The 16,582-nt window shown below is 41.8% G+C and overlaps 1 protein-coding gene across 1 annotated transcript in view; it reads left to right on the forward strand.

Annotated features, from left to right (window-relative positions):
• Positions 1–10,038, forward strand: part of SLITRK3 (SLIT and NTRK like family member 3) — a 33,770-nt gene extending 23,732 nt beyond the window's left edge. The window contains exon 2 of the transcript XR_007506355.1: positions 9,928–10,038. The gene's annotated coding sequence lies outside the window, so the exon portion shown is untranslated. The remainder of the gene's footprint in view (positions 1–9,927) is intronic.
• The last annotated feature ends 6,544 nt before the right edge of the window (positions 10,039–16,582 follow it).

Consider the following 16,582-nt stretch of genomic DNA (forward strand, 5'->3'; position numbering starts at 1 on the left):
AATAGAGAAGAGCCTGATGCTGGGATCATAAAGCTGGACAGAGTATGACAGTCACTGATTAAACAATATACTGCAGAGTTTGAGCAGACAGGCATGAGGTGAGTAGCAAAGACACAGCCCTGGTTGTATCGGATGATTTGTTGAATTCTGGAAGAGGGAGATACTGGTAAAATGTAGAATCATTGCAGCCAGTAGCTGGAGCTGGTCCAGAGAATAAAAGAAGCTCTCTGGGTCGGTCAGGGTCACCCAAACGAGCACAGTGACCTGATGACAAACAAATTAAGCACTCTAATTCAGATTTTGAGGATAAACAAGTAAGCGTTGTATGTTTGTTGGGAGGGGGCATCTAGCTTCTTCAAGGAGAAGTTAGTAATATTTTAAGCCTTTTAAGTTCTCTTCTGCTTGAGTGGCTGGTGAGTAACTGAAAGCTGAAAGCCAGCTTGTGGCCCATGCAATACTGGTGGCTAGTTTCATTTAGTTCCTAGCTCATTAAAAATCTAGCTCTGAAATCACTACATGTCTTCATAGCTTCTTAAGCTGAGTGGCCCAAATCAGGTATTTTTGAAAAATATGAACCACAGTTTCTATTCCTTTTTTTGAGTAAACAGCCTAGAAAACATTTTTTTAAATGGAACTGAAAAGAACAAGTACTTCTACAATACTTCTGGAGTAGAAAAGTGGGAGCCGAGTGTAGGCTCTTAAAGACTATTCCCTCTTGTATGCAACTAAAAAAAAAAAAAAAAAAAGGCAGTGTTTACTATCTGCTCCAGAACCCTCACAGTAGCCTGGATATGTACATACCACAGCAATAAGAGAAGATTGCACTTTATTGTGTTTGGGAGAGAGGATACATCCAAAATCCACAAGCAAACTTTTCAAAGGAGGTACCTTTTGCATCAATAACAAGGTTTTTTTTTTGAAGAAAAAATGTTTAATTTGAGAAAAGTACTAAAGTGGATTAAATACAGGCTCAGGAAGGGCAGGAAAAGAGAAACTGCTACTGGACAGAGAAGTTCTGAAACAAAAAAATGCATCAATCCATTTCTATTAATTTGGGGGGGAGGGGGGTTAAACTCAGAAGAGATGTGGTATATCTTCAGTAATGAATCTGGCTGATGGATGGCAGAGAAAAGAAAAAATATATTCAAAGTGATGTGCATGGATTGGATTTGATGCCTCTAGGTTATTACCACATGCTCTGCAAAGAAGGTTAAAGTCATAGGTTGACGATATAAAAATACAGAAATCAGAAGCCAAGATTTTTAAATATAACAATTCGGGGGGGGGGGGGGGGGGGGGTGACTAGGTTTTTTGATGGTAAGTTGGTACACATTTCTGTTTATCCATCTCCTAAAATCTTGTGAAATGTGACATAGGATCACAAGTCATTACATTCATTTTTGCAAACTGTGATCAGAAGTTATATCTAATTTGGTCACGTATTATGGCTGCAACATGGAAGACTGGGGCTGGCTGTATTAAGGAGAGGTGTTACTTGTGGAAGATCATATTCCTTTCCTGGTGGATACTGTTACCAGAATAGCAAATGTAGACATCAAAAATTGCTGCAATGGTTTTTATCTAATTACATAAAAAAGGATAGATGAGTGCTTGCTATTGAGCTGGTCAGGTAAGCGAGAGGCTGGCAGCTGGGACCTCCTGCCTTCCTCCCAGCCCTTGATACTGATTTACTGTGTGGATTTAGATAAATCCTTTAATATCGTGTTTGTAGTTCACCTCTCCGTAGAATGCTTATCTCTGTGACATGAAGGCATGGTGAAAATATACAGTGCTGTTGTCTGTGTTGAGAAATATTTATAATATATTATAGACTGAGCTAAATGTTTGCAACGAAATCCCAAAATACACAAAACTCTAGACTTGTTGTGCACTTGCTGAAAGGTTAGCACTAGGGAAGATCTGGGCAATACCTTCATCAAGTTCTGCTAAATATTGTAAGCGGCACTGGAGAAGTCACATACAGGTATTTTCACTTTCAGCTGACATTTTAAACACATCTCGTGCGGCATGGGAAATAAATAGTGCCATTGCCGGGCACTGGCACAGTTCTATAAAAAGAAGATTCCCAATGGACCTCAAGGGTCGTGGTTTAACCCCAGTTGGCCACTAAGCCCCACGCAGCCGCTGGCTCACTCCCCTCCGGTGAGATGGGGGAGAGAATCGGAAGAGTAGAAGTGAGAAAACTCATGGGTTGAGATAAAGACAGTTTAATAGGGAAAGCAAACCAGGGGATTCATTCCCCACTTCCCACGGGCAGGCGGGTGTTCAGCCATCTCCAGGACAGCAGGGCTCCAGCGCGCCGAATGGGGACTGGGGAAGACAAACGCCATCACTCCCAACGTCCCCCCCTTCCTTCTTCTTCTCCCAACTTTATGTGCCGAGCATGACGTCATACAGTTTGGAATATCCCTTGGGTCAGTGTCCCGGCCGTGTCCCCTCCCAGCTCCTTGTGCCCCCCCAGCCTGCTCGCTGGTGGGGGGAGAAGCAGAACAGCCCTTGGCTCGGGGTAAGCCCTGCTCAGCAGGAACGAAAACATCCCCGTGTTATCAACACGGTTTTCAGCACAAATCCAAAACACAGCCCCATACCAGCTACTGTGAAAGAAATTAACTCTATCCCAGCCAAAACCAGCACATCAGGAAATATCAGGAACTGCAGGATCAGCCCTTGAGTTTCATGTGAGTGTAATTTAAAGCAGAATTTACCTACAATGGGTTTTTGAAATTAAAAAGTAGAATTTTAGTTCTGGTTTGAGAGTGAAAATTGGTTCCTGTGGTTTCTATAGTTCAGAAACCTTTGCTATGCTAGACACCTTATGGAGAGAGAATGTTTCATCTGGCAGTGGCTGGTATCCCACATACCTTGATACACAAGTACAGCCTAATAGAAAAGATCAGGCTCTTGCTTAGTGCTCCTTTAAGGGGGCAGTTAGAGAGAATGCTGAGATCAGTCTCTGAATCTGGTGAAAAATTGCCCTGGATGGAGACGTTGTGTTCATATTTACCAGTGTATGAGATACATCCACATTTTTGTTGGATTAATTGGCTTGGATTACCTGGAGCTGCTTCTGAGTAGCTTTAATGGAGTGAAGACCAGATATTATTTTATCTCGACAGAGCTTTTAGAATTTATTGTAACAGAAGTATCAAACCAATTTTGTTGTAGTGTTTTACCTTAAGTACCTTTTTAGCAACAGCAAGAGGTTGGGAGTCTGCAAAGAACCCGTGAACCCTGGTCCCCAGTCCTTGATGTAGCTCCTTATCAGTGCTCCTCGTTGCCAGTAGTCTCAGCATCCTCAGTATAAGTAACCTTAGCCCACTGTCATGTTTATTATAACACTACACATTTCACATTAAATGTTATTTACTGTAACTCTGCACATCAATGACTAACAGCATTATTGGGAACTGTCCTTTGCATGCCTTCTGCCAAATACAGATGCAGATCACATTTACGACTCAAAACGCATGCGATGTAGATTCATAAATTATATAAGAAACAACACAAAGTAATGAGAGACGTGTCATCTTTAGTTTCTCATTTCGGAGGCAGTGGTATCACATGGAGGAATTATTTACTATCCCAGCCACTGGCTTTCTTGTAGTCAATAGCTTATCACTTTGCTTTAAGTCTGCAAATAGACATAAAGATGTTTTGCAAGAAGGAAAACAGGAAGACAGCAGCTTGGCCCAAGCTGGGGTGGAGTGCTTGAATTTTGGAGATCTAGGTCTCAGCCTACATCAGCCACTTGGAAAAATCCTGTAGCTTTTGCATGTCTCCCTCTCCTCATCTACGGAACGCTGTTAACACCTTTTTTAAAGCACGAATCGGTGTACGGAAAGCATAACATAAATGCTGGGAATTAGTCGCATCTGATTTAAAGGGGACACGCTGGCCCCCCAGAGCCAGATACAGAAATACTGTGGGCCTGAGTAATGCCGAAGAGCAGAGGTGCAGAAATGGGGAGAGAGGAGGGAGAAGCTGAAACTGGGACCGGTGACACCGTGGCCAGGGTGGCTCTGCAGCAATGCTGGGAAATGTCCACCAACAAAGAGGGTTAGAAAGAGCATGGGGGTTTCTCTTTAAAACAGTGTGCTGCCAGCTGGAGTGAGAAATTAAAAAGAGAAGAATGTTTTGGATCTGATTAATATCTTAGCCTGTCTTAGGGGTTTGAAATAACGTCTGCATTGTGTTCAAGTGCAACAGCCAGAGATGAAAAGTCCCCGTTCTTCGGTGTAAAATTAAATCACTGTGCAAATGATTCCTTCCCACCTTGGGTGAAATTTGTGGCCAGCGTTTCTGCTGGCGCTTTCCCACCTGCGAGGTACCCTATGGGATTTATCTGTGAAGCAACGGTACGTTCTCGAGGTGCCAAAGAGAAGGGCGAGGGCTAGCACGGGCACCCGCAGTGCCGAGGGACGGGGGAGCGTGGCTGGCAGGCGTCAGCAGCATCGCCTGGAGGTGCTGCCACAGATGATCTTCTTTGTTCCAGTATCGTGGAACCTGCGTGTACTTCTTAGCCAGACTGAACAGATTACAACCCTCTAAGTCAAGGCAAGTACATGTCTGCAGGGAATACTGATAAAACTGCATGCACCATGCATGTTTGGAGGCTAAACTTAGTCCTCGGTTACTGTGAATGTCAGCTTGCATCATCAGTAAACACTGAAGGAAATTAGGCTAGAAGGTATTACGGATAATCGTGTTTTATTTTAAATATTTCGTACAAGCAAATTTGAACTGAAGATTGCAGAATAGTCCTTAAAAGGAGCAAGAAAGATGTGATGCATCCCCTCTTTTTGTGTTTACTTGAGAAACAAAAACCACTTAATGGTAGGATTACAAGCAGAAAGACATCCTTCAGATTATTGCTTTTCTAGGGCATGGCTCCTCGCACGATTTGGTGTGGGCACATCCCTGTGGACACACAAAGCCCCGGCAAAGTGAGGTCTGACTACTGCATAGCAATTCATAGAAACAGGCTGTAAGAAGAATGCTTTCAACGAAATAAGTTTCTTTACAGCCAGTGAAGCTGTTTGCAACATTCAGAAAAATTACTGAAACGATTTCCTTGCAGACTCGCTTACCATTTTATCATAATGTGCCAGATTGTGCGTGTTACTGATGAAAGAATAAAATTCACAAAAGTTACGTAGGCAAAAAATGCGCAAAATTACTAGCTGTGGTTTAAAAACTTGCAATCCTAAAGGTCAGGTTTCAGTTGTTTTTGTCTCTTTTGTAATAGTATTTAGTATTATTCAATAGAATTTCCCATCTGCAGGGTTGGAAAACCTCAGCAGATGATGTAGATTTGTGTGTGATCAGAATTTCCAATCAGGGTAACTAAGCAGTCAGAGAGACTAAAAGACCGATGCTGTATTGATCATGATGGTTATATTTCAGTGACTAGAATAAAGAATAAACTGTAATATAAAGCATGTGTTCAACAGAAAAATGCATAGACATATACAAAATAGAGAAGAAAAATAAAACTTTAGTTCATGCAAAGTTTACACATTTGTCAATTTTTTATCGGAATTTACAGTAAAAATTTGTGAGAACTTGTTTGTCTGAAAATCCAGAATATTAAAGCTTTCAAGAAAATAATACTGATGTAAACCCTATAGAGTACTTTTGGAGCATTTGGATGCTCTAACTAACTGTGTACAAGTTGTTGGATGTCACAATTTCTTGCATTATTAATAAAAGTAGTAGCTTTGCATCGTCCTAGTTCTAATTATTTCTCTAAATATCTCCAGGAAATAGAAGCATGAAAAAGCAAGCATTTAAAAGTACTGGGTAAGCACCTTTTGGAGAATATGCCTATAAAATGAGTCATGCTTATGTTTACAGTTTTATATTATTTTCAAATAATAAAATAAGTTACAAAATGGCCAAATCCAGGCTGTTACTGCGAGGTCACGGTTATGAGTCAGTAGCATCTTGCTACATGAAAATCTCCACTAACTCTTGTACTTGTTTATGGATGGACTTTGGAAACTAAACTGAAAAGATACTTAAAGATTATGTGAGATTTCAGGAAAAGAAACCACACAAACCCCAGACCAGCAGCGCTGAGGCAGCTTTCAATCAAATCAAAAGTTAGTCACCTCTCAAAATTCATTCATTTTTATATGTGAACTATATATATAAAAAGGCCTAACAATTTTATCTATATATACAAAAGTACAAGTATATATGAAACATACATATTGCAATCATTTTGCAGATGTCCTCAGGACCTCAAAACATCTGTGGGTCCTAAACTCTACTCCAGAAAGATCAAAAACTGTTAAAAATAATCTGGCTCATAGTCACCACAGAGCGCCAAATTCTGCTCATTGTCTTCTTATAAGATTTGTCACTGTCGCATGAAGTCCCTGACTCTGCATTTTACTATATAGTACTGATTAAGTCCTATGTTATTGTCTTCAGGACCACACTGTGGACTCTACTTTCCTTAAAAGGCTGTAGTATTGGGTTTGCGTGGCAAGGTTTTGGTAGCAGGGGTGGTTGCAGGGGTGGCTTCTGTGAGAAGCTGCCAGAAGCTTCCCCCATGTCCCACAGAGCCAATGCCAGCCGGCTCCCAGATGGAGCCGCCGCCGGCCAAGGCTGCGTCCATCAGTGATGGTGGTAGTGTCTCTGGGAGAACGTATTTAAGAAGGGAAAAAAACCCACCTGCACAACTGCAGCTGGAGAGAGGAGTGAGAACACGAGAGCCCCAGCCCCGCAGAGCCCCAGGTGAGTGCAGAAGGAGGGGAGGAGATGCTCCAGGCGCCGGAGCAGAGATTCCCCGGCAGCCCGTGGGGAAGACCACGGTGAGGCAGGCTGTCCCCCTGCAGCCCAGGGAGGTCCACGGGGGAGCAGATCTCCACCTGCAGCCCGGGGAGGAGCCCACGCCGGAGCAGGGGGATGCCCGAAGATGGCTGTGATTCCATGGGAAACCCACACTGGAGCAGGGAGGTTCCTGAAAGAGGCTGGGACCCCACGGGAAGCCCACTCTGGAGCAGGTTTGCTGGCAGGACTTGTGACCCCGCGGGGGACCCACGCTGGAGCAGGCTGTGCCTGGAGGACTGCAGCCCGGGGGAGGGACCCACGCTGGAGCAGCTCGGGAAGAACATTACCCTACTCTGCTTTGATTGGTAATAAATTAAGTTGATTTTCCCCAAGTCGAGTCTGTTTTGCCCATGACTGTAATTGGTTGAGTGATCTCTCCCTGCCTTTATCTCGACCCGCGAGCCCTTTGTTATATTTTCTCTCCCCCGTCCAGCTGAGGAGGGGAGCGATAGAGCGGCTTTGGTGGGCACCTGGCCTCCAGCCAGGGTCAACCCACCACAGCTGCACTTATGGTTGTTTCATCATTTGTTAAATATCATAATAGGAAAGTAAAACCAACTTCTTGTCTAAGACATACATCTTTTGCATCTCCTTAAACATTTGTCTACATTGGATCACATACTTTACAATATAATTGTAATACAGTCAATAGAAAACGGATAACAGTTATTTCATTTTAATTTACAGAGATGTAGCAGACTGTCCTTACTGAAACACCACCATAACAAGCTGAATTACTTTGATGTTAATTTTCAGAAGATGTGACTTTGATGCAAAGCATTGAACTGTCAGGAGAAAATTCCCAAAGTACAGTCTTGGTTTATAAACAAGCATTTGCAACATCAAATGCTCACTACATTTACACCCGTGTATTGTTGTTTAACATTTTTTCCTTGGAAATAAACATATGTTTAACTGTGTTTAGCCATAAATAAATACGAGTTAGAAGGAAATTTCATCCCCCACTTGAAAATTTTATTGAGGAAACTGTATGCTTAATCTTCTACTGGTAAAGTCTTTCTTAAGATACTATATAGAAAAACCTGAGCCTTTTCTCCACTGTGTGTTTTACCAGTTTTATCACCGGTAGAACTAATTGCAGATCTCAGGTTTTCAGTGGAGCTCACTTCCATGTCTCCTGATAATTCCTTTTTTTTTTTTTTTGATGGAGACTTCATATATTTTCCAGAGTATGTGAGGTAGAGGCTTACTTTACTATGAACCAAAGGTCAGGAACACATGAAATTTTCTAACTAGATTTTTCGCAATGGACATAAATTGTTTGTTGTAGTTGGTGAATTAAAAGTGCACAGCACTTACAATACCAGAGGCCCTTTTTCTTCAATCTTCAGATCGGAATTATTTGGGTATTATTTATCCTCAATTTATTTTTTCCCCTTTCCAGTCGTAAGCAAATGACACATGACACCCCAAAAGCTCCAGTCTTCATGTAAGATAAACATGCATAGAACATAATAAACCCCAGATTTTTAATTATGAAATTATTTTAACAGAAACTTGAAATGTGACAGGGATCTAGCCTTGAGTTTGGGCACATAGATTGCAATGCACTTGTAGGAAGTATCTTGGTTTTAATTATATGTATAAAAAAATCATATTCTGTGTTTAATTGTTTTCTTTAGAACTCTCTGAATTTTGTGTAAGTACCACACACGCAGAAAACTGAATGGAAATGAGATTCTAAAACACAAACATCAAATATTTCACTCAGTAAAACACTCCAGTTGTGGAGAATTTGTGCAAGTACAGATGGATTGAGACTGGAGTCCATATGGGGCTTTTCAGTTGCAGTGACAACTTTTTGGGTACCCCAAAAACGCACAAAGAAGCACTGAGCCTACAAGATTTCTATAGTTTCTAGGCCAGAACTTCAAACTGAAGATCTGAGTCTGGATAAGGAACTGTAAAACATCAAGAGAGGCAGTGATATTCTCCAAAAATTGAATCTCCAGTGTCGCGGTCAGGGTTGCTATTGTCCGAAGGGCTTCCTGGCTTTATATAGCTTTTGTTGAAAGTGGGCCTGCTGTGTGGAAGGACACACGGTAGAGGTCCTTCTGACTTTGGAAAATAGCCGAGTGATTCTTCCAAGACTGCTGTTGCAAACATTTCAGTACATTTCCAGTTTTTCCTTTTTAATCAGAAGATGCGATATATGGTTTTTTTGAAGAGGAAGCAAGAACTTAATCCTTTTTGAGCTGGCAATATTATTTTACTAATACTAGATCCAACTATATGCATTTTGTAACAATTAATTTATTCATTCTGGCAGGGACAAACATCCCTAGTAGATATTGAAGAGTTATGGTAATTAACAAAATAGATCTCCAGCAATGTCATCAAGTGAACTGCAGATTCTTTTCTGAACAGTAAAAGTATATACCTGAAAGATGGAACTAGCTCATCAGATATAGCAATAGCTGACCAAGCAGCGACTTATTAAATCAACAGAAATAACTCTAAAACCTTAGGCAGTAGAATGTGCTTATCTGTTTGCTTATCTGCTGTTTTTCCTTATTTTCAAATGCTTAAAATGCTAATTGAGAAGCAGACTTGATGTTCCTCCAAGTCTCTAAGCAAAGCTTAGTTACTCATTTTGCTACCAACAGCAAACCCTTCAGGGGAAGAAAGAGGATCGTGTTGCAAACCACATGCACAAGCAGCCAGGGTGAGGAAACTCTTCCTTCTCCAGCAATTGCTGCAATGCCACGAGATCTTCTGGTAGAGCCAGAAGATGTAGCTCCTGCACATTGTGACAACAACCATCCTTGAGGAGGTTCTGCCAGCTCTCAGGTAGGACTAACAACATTCCTCATCCAGGAGCAGAGACCCAATTTAAAGACGTTGGAGTTAACAGCCGAAAGGTAGGTACAGACCTCAAGGATAACACTCTCATCCCACCCTACATGGATGACCACGACTGCTTAGGTCAGACTACAGCACCTTTAAGAGCAAAGGGAAAGAATAATTTCAAATATCTGCAAGACTTATTTGCAGTATTATTTGTGCCTTAAATAAGTCTGAGCTTTAGTGCTGCTGCACGTCTTTCAGATCAACCAGCAACAAAGATTTGGGCCTGTAAACTCCAAGTTGTCCCCTTGCTGCTGCCAAGGAAGAACGATGGGAAAAACCACACGAAGTTCATTTCTCCAGAGCTTGAACTCATTGACAAGAACACCACAAACAAAGCGTCTTTGGCCACACAGCCCTGGATTAAATATGTATAGATGACCAACACCCACCAAGAGATTTCCACTGTACAAGCTGAAACTATGAGTTGGGCCAAGGGGAACACCCACATAAAAGAAAAGCAACTGAGACTGGAGTTGCTGAGGAAAAGGTTTGTTACAAGAGGTAGTTTTGTCCTGTGACCCCAATGATTCTCTACCTCAACTGTTGGTACATGCAAAGTAAATTCAAGAAATGTATATGTATCAGACGTGCTCTCTCTCCTCTCTGACAGTGCATTTAACCAGCTTTCACCTTCACTCCTGGGGTAGGATTTATTTTAGAGAATTAGAAAAAAGTGTCTGTGTTAGTCTCCAGATAGGAAAAATTACATGTTAAGAACCAACAGTTCATTGTCTAAAAATAATTTGCAATTACATAATGTTTTCCACTTTCAGAGCAATATTCATGTTAATTAGGCCTTTTAACACCTTTTTTGGAGTGTAAATTTAGTTTAGGATTGGTCAAAAAGTTGTTCTGGTTCTTTCTGTATGTGACTAGAGTAGTCGGCCTTGGTCAAATTCCTCCTGTCCAAGTACCTACGACGTCATCATCATTTGCTGCTAACTGGTGCCTTTTGGCAGCGATCACACAAGCCGAAGGTGGAAACGGCACCTGAACTGTCCCTGCATTTTCAAACCAGCCTTCCGAAGGCAGGGTTCAGGCATCTGGTTCTCTGCTGTGCTTTCCATCATGTGCAGATGCCACGTCTCAGCCTGCTGGTCTACTGCAAAATAGCAAGAATGGATTTGTTTTTCCTTTGTTTCATTAAAGAAGTTTCGAGATAAACAACTGAGTATTTAAATGCTTAAAAATTTTACCATTTCCGTTTGAACTGATGTGGTTGTGCAGTTTCCCCCAGCAGCCCCAGCATTTCGGGAGGGATGCCGGCAGGGCAGGCTACAAGCACTTTTTCTCCGAGCGCCATGCACGTTGGGGGGGTTCAGCTAAGCAAGCCACCAGTACATTCGATGTGCTGATTTCACCTCACCCTGAGGAAGCCAATTTTTTACTTGCTCCTTTTACTGTGTAAGGAAGAAAGGGACAAGAAAGCAGGAACTAAAGAAAAAGAAAAGATCCATCAATGTCACCAGTTCAGGGCCAGGTCACTCAACTCCAGAGCAAGAGCCGTGCCTGCAGGTGTGATACTACAAAGCGTGACTGCTCCCTGGGTGTGTGAAAAGCAGCTTTCAGAAAGCTGTTAGACACCTGAAAGCTCCAATATGAACAGCGAGAGTTGAAGGTATGAGAAATGTCTGAATCCTTACCTGGAGCAAATAGCAAATCTGAAGACGAGGCTAAGCCCTCTTTGTGGAAGAGGTAGGGACGATGACAAGAAGGAGGTTAGTGACATGTCTCATTTAGTCTTGCATCACACCAGAACGTTTCTGACACTGGGTTGTTTCTATAGAGACTAAGCTGCAGCAGTAAGCCCTTGGCCGCAGAAAGGAGTGACGGCAGCTCTGAAAACCAAGAAGCCTTGTGCAGTAATCAGCAGCACCATGCATGAGCAAGGACACCATGGACTAGTGGCAGCACGGGTGACAGGAACCACTTACCGTATCACCTTTCCAGGACGAGGCGATACGTAGGCACAGGTCACCAGAAATAATCTCATTTGTGATTATATTGCCGGCCTCTGGGGGCTGTAGCTTCTGGTTCCTGACTTGCAGTCTTGGGTGAAACAAGTGACGAAACAAGTCAGGAATTACAAGTGAAGGGAATAGTTTTTTATCTCAATAGTCTTTTAAAAAATCAATACAGTAAATATGTATAATGCTGGATATGTATCTGCCTCTTCTCGGGTGAGCAAACCTGGTGTACCTGGCTGTGTGATTCCCTAAAACCACAAGCTTGGCTTCACAACAACCAAATTCCCCAGACCTTGAGTCTGGGCTTCTGGTCTGTAGAAGCTGCAGGTCACCAGCAAATTAAAACACACCTTGCTCCCAGCCAATCAGATTGGACAGTTTGCCTGGCCAGCCAATCAGCATGCACATAAACACTCACCAACAGGGCATGCTCCACATCGTCCTCGACCAACAGGTGACCAAGCGCGAGGTCCCTGAGCTCCAGGTTTCTACCGAAATAAGCAGGTACTAAAGGAGAAGGCACTTGGGTGCTCAGCAGGTTCACATGGGCCGTTCAACCCCAGGTGTTTCGTGCTGCTGTAGGACCTACATGTTGATACGCAGCTCTGAGTTCTCTACCTGTGGCACACTGTAGCTTTTCGAGGTCTTAAATTAGAAGACTTTGGGGTTTCTTTAGAATACAGGTGTGTGAATGCTTTTGAATTATTACTCATGCGCTGCAGTTTTGGGGAACAGCATTCAATGGCCTATGTTGTTCTTTCCAGTGACCTGTTTCCACTACAGGGTGATGAAGATGTGCGATCATCTCCTCCCCGTGGTGACCCTTGCTGAGTCAGCTGGCAATGCCCACCCTTCCGCACGCAGGCGGCTCAGCGGCTGAAGATTGTTGTGGCAGTCATGGAGTTATGAGCTGTTCCAGCATGACCTTCACTGTGGTGTGAAGGGTCCCAACAGTGCTGGTGATTTTAGTACTGTCCCCTATGTAATACATGAAGGCTGCTGTTGTACGGGAAAGAATTCTGGCGTTCTAGGAACTTATTTTAACAAAACAAAGGAAACACCCCCCAAAGCCAGATGTGTTCACTCCTAGGTGATCACCGGGAAAGTACAGGGATGGGGCTTATTTGTTTGGTATAAACAATAGAACTGTCTTCAGACTCTTTTTAAATCACAGTCCACGCCTGTGACAATCACATCTGGTTGAGTAACTCCTTCTGGGTCTTTGCTGGCAACAGAAATAGTCTCCTACCCCACTATTTTAATTTATTTGAAAAGTTAAGGGAGATGTGGATTAACTTAATAATCTTTTTTATATATTTGTGATCCAAATCAGAATTTGAATCCTCATTAAAGAATGAGAAGGTTGTGCAGTAATTCATTCCTATTTGGCTGTATTATGGATTTTTCTCATTTAAAGCCATCCTGTATTTGTAGTACAGTTACCAAAACTTTACCATATATAGCAAGCCTCTATTTAAAATGAAGGTACCCCTTGTCCTCTGTTTTTTTCTCCATGTAGTTAGGATTTATTTCCCTTCAATCCTATTTGTTTAAATATAATATCTCTCCTTGTATTTTCTTCACGTAATGTGCCTTTCATATGTACCTGAATTTACCAATTTGGGTCTGGGGATTCAGACTACAATCTTTGTCTGACCCATGCTAAGCACCAGTTATGTTTTCCTCAAGATGCTGCCTGCAGTGAAGAAGGAAGGACAGCTTCCTGGGGCACTGCTAATAGGTAAAGACATAAAACTGTTTTTCTGTGTTACTGACATGTATAGGCAGAACCAGTGGCTGTAGTTTCTATACCAAGTGGTATCTTAAAAATCACAAGGACTGAATAAAACAGCCTATGGTTTGCTGTCACAGAAGTTTCATTTTAAAATATTGCAACTTTTTTCTTCTATCTATCCGTGGACTTGAAAGTGCGGCATGAAGAGGAGAATGTGTTGTGTTTGGCTTTCTTTTTTGTGCAAAAAAGAGTGCAACTGCTATCTTATTCTGAATAACACATAAAACCCCTTGAAAGAATATTTTTTTCAAACTGGAATATGTTTGTACTGTACCAAGGCAGGATCTCATTTTTTCATGGCTGTTTCCACTGAGGCCCAAAGCAGAACATGGCCCCCACAGAAAACACCACGTAGCTAGAAATGTCAGCATGCCCTTCATCCTCCTTTTAGTAATAATGAGGAGACAAAGTAACTGATATGGATCCAATCCATGAAAATAGAAGTAGCAGATAGGAAAGTATAGAAATAGCAGACAAATACAGAAAATGGACTTGTACAGTGAACTGTATTTGAAATAGCCAATGCCGTTGGGCAAATATACTGATAATACCTTTTATTTCAGAAGTCAGTTGATTTTACACTGCTTGTGCAAAACCTACAGCTTAATCAAAGTTTCAAACAACATAGAGGAGTCTTTTTTTTTCCCAGCCACCATCCTTTCGGAGCAAGTACAGTACTGATGCTATGTGAGAGTCTCATTCTCATAAATGCATGCTTTAAATCTCCTTTATGTTTTTTGCATTAAAGTTGGGAAGAGGGACATCTGAGGATTTCTGTTCAAGGTTTGGTTCAAGGGGTAGGTCTCACTGGCTTAATAACAGTTTCAATGTGAATGGAATGAATGAAAATCTGGTCAATGTTTGGATTTGATAAAGCTATAAATAGGCTAATTTAAATGGTGATTTAATAATTTTTATTTATTATGATTTTTTCTTTTTTTTAAAAAAAAATCATTGTAACCTGAAGGGCTTCTAGGATATTTTGGAAGTTCTGCTGAAAACAGATAGCAGTTCAAAGGAAAAACTGAATGTATAGTCATACATTTCGTGAAATATAGCCCTTAAGGAATTTAGGCAACATTCTAGGACCATTTTACAGAAACATGTCTCTTCAGATATTAGCATAATATTTCATTGGGAGCAGTTTGGTATCTAGCATAAAAACAAGCTTTCTGAGTAATGCCACAGTTGAAACAAAGGATACTGTAATATCCTTCATTTTCTAAAGGGATATTGGTTCATATGTTCAAGAGTAATTTATCTTATGATAGGAAGAGTGTCTCCACAACAAGGTTAGACCAGTAGTAAAGCTATTCCTTCCTTGGAGGAATTTTTTTTTTTTGAATGTGGGTGATGCATTGTTAAATCTGTACAGTTAATAAAAGATTGAACCATGTTTTCAAGGAAGTGTTTATAAAGAAGTAGTATGAACTGTAACTAAGTTCCCACAGAGCTGCTGTTGTGGTTTTGGTAATTTAAGGGGTATTTCTTAGGGTACTTCTTGTATGCTGGTCACTGTGAAAGTAACTGCCACCTCATCTTGGCCCTAGTGTAACCCATAGTTTTCCTGTTCACCCAAGGGTCTTGCAGACGCTCCTTTCTTCTGCTGGCAATGGAGCAACCTCGGCTCCTTATGGGAGCTGCCTAAGCACCTATCATAAAAATCAGCCTGCTCTCAGGAAAAACATGTTATCAGTATGCTGCATGGCCACTTTTGCATCCTGCAGAGACACCAGTTTGAGACTACAGAAATGATGGGATTGAGGTTTTTTCCTCAGTTTGGCTAGTTCCCTGCTCCTGTCTTTCCATTCTCTCGCCGTGTCTCCCCTGCCTTTTTGTCTTTCAAGAGCCATTGCCTGGTGCTGGTCTTGTGCGACATGTAAGTGTCTGATTCTCCGCAGATCGTGACTCTGTTCAGACCCTCCTGTGCACCTTGGGGTCACTCAAGTTGCAGAACCATTTAGCTGCAGGCTAGACTGGGAGCTTTGCTCTCCCAGCAGCTATCAAAGAGGAGAGGATTGCCTGGCCCTAGTAGCTTTCTACCCCAGACCGAGTCACTAAGGTATTTTCCTCCCTGTTTGATTATATTACGTATTGGCAAGAGCTTGACTCAAGGAATTGAGCGTTAAAACGATTTGCTGCACAAATAGTGCAGTATGGACTCAGGATTTTGCAGCGGTGTTTAAAGGAGAGGAGATTGTATGCGAGAGCATCTTAGAATGGAAATAAAGTGGCCACAAGGTAATATACTTGAGCTGGGAGATTTGTCATGTGGAGAGCGTAAACATATCTTAAGGGCAAGGTAAAAAAACCAACATATATTAACAGGATAGAGCGATGCAAAAATTTATGGTGCTGAGCCTGGCGGTGACAGTGATATTAAAGAACCTCAAATGAGCTGCAAGATACATAAGTCTTCTGGTTAATGAATGATGGTGTTAACACCTCAAGGTGTAGAGGGACGGGGTCTTTGTGTCTTCCTCGAGCATGCAAAAACTGTACCTGGTGATTTTTGGAGCCGCTTCTAACAATTTTCAGCTACTGTACCTTGGCTGGGTTTTTGTGGTGTTTGCTGTGCCCATGATGTGACCAGAGTGTCAAGAAATAAACACTGTTGACAGAGAATGGCAGCCCAGGAAATGCTCCGCACCATGTACCTTTGTATCGTTTGCTGCTTCTGTCTGTGAACTCGCTTAGGACTCAAGGAATGATGAGCATACCTAGTGAGCTCACAGAGGAAGATCCAATGGGCCGATGAAAAGGATCACATTTTCTAATCCAGACATCTGGAAGAGGGAGAATGAGCTGTAACCTTCTACTGCACACACCAGTTCTTCAGCGAGTAGCAATTCAGTTCAGCAAAATCAGTCAATGCATACAGATTTGCACAAGAGGAAGGCTGTTTTCTCTGCACTGGGTGTAAATACAACTCTCCCATAAGTAACAGAAAAAATACCAGGTTTGTTTGTGGTTTTTTGTTTGTTTTTTTTGTTTGTTTGTTTGTTTGTTTTTAAAAAAAAACACAAACACTTCCAGCTGTTGTGTTAGAGAGAAAACCTTGAAATCATTATGATCAGAATCCTTAAGGATT

This window comes from Accipiter gentilis, chromosome 6, assembly GCF_929443795.1.
Source record: "Accipiter gentilis chromosome 6, bAccGen1.1, whole genome shotgun sequence".
Taxonomy (NCBI): domain Eukaryota; kingdom Metazoa; phylum Chordata; class Aves; order Accipitriformes; family Accipitridae; genus Astur; species Astur gentilis.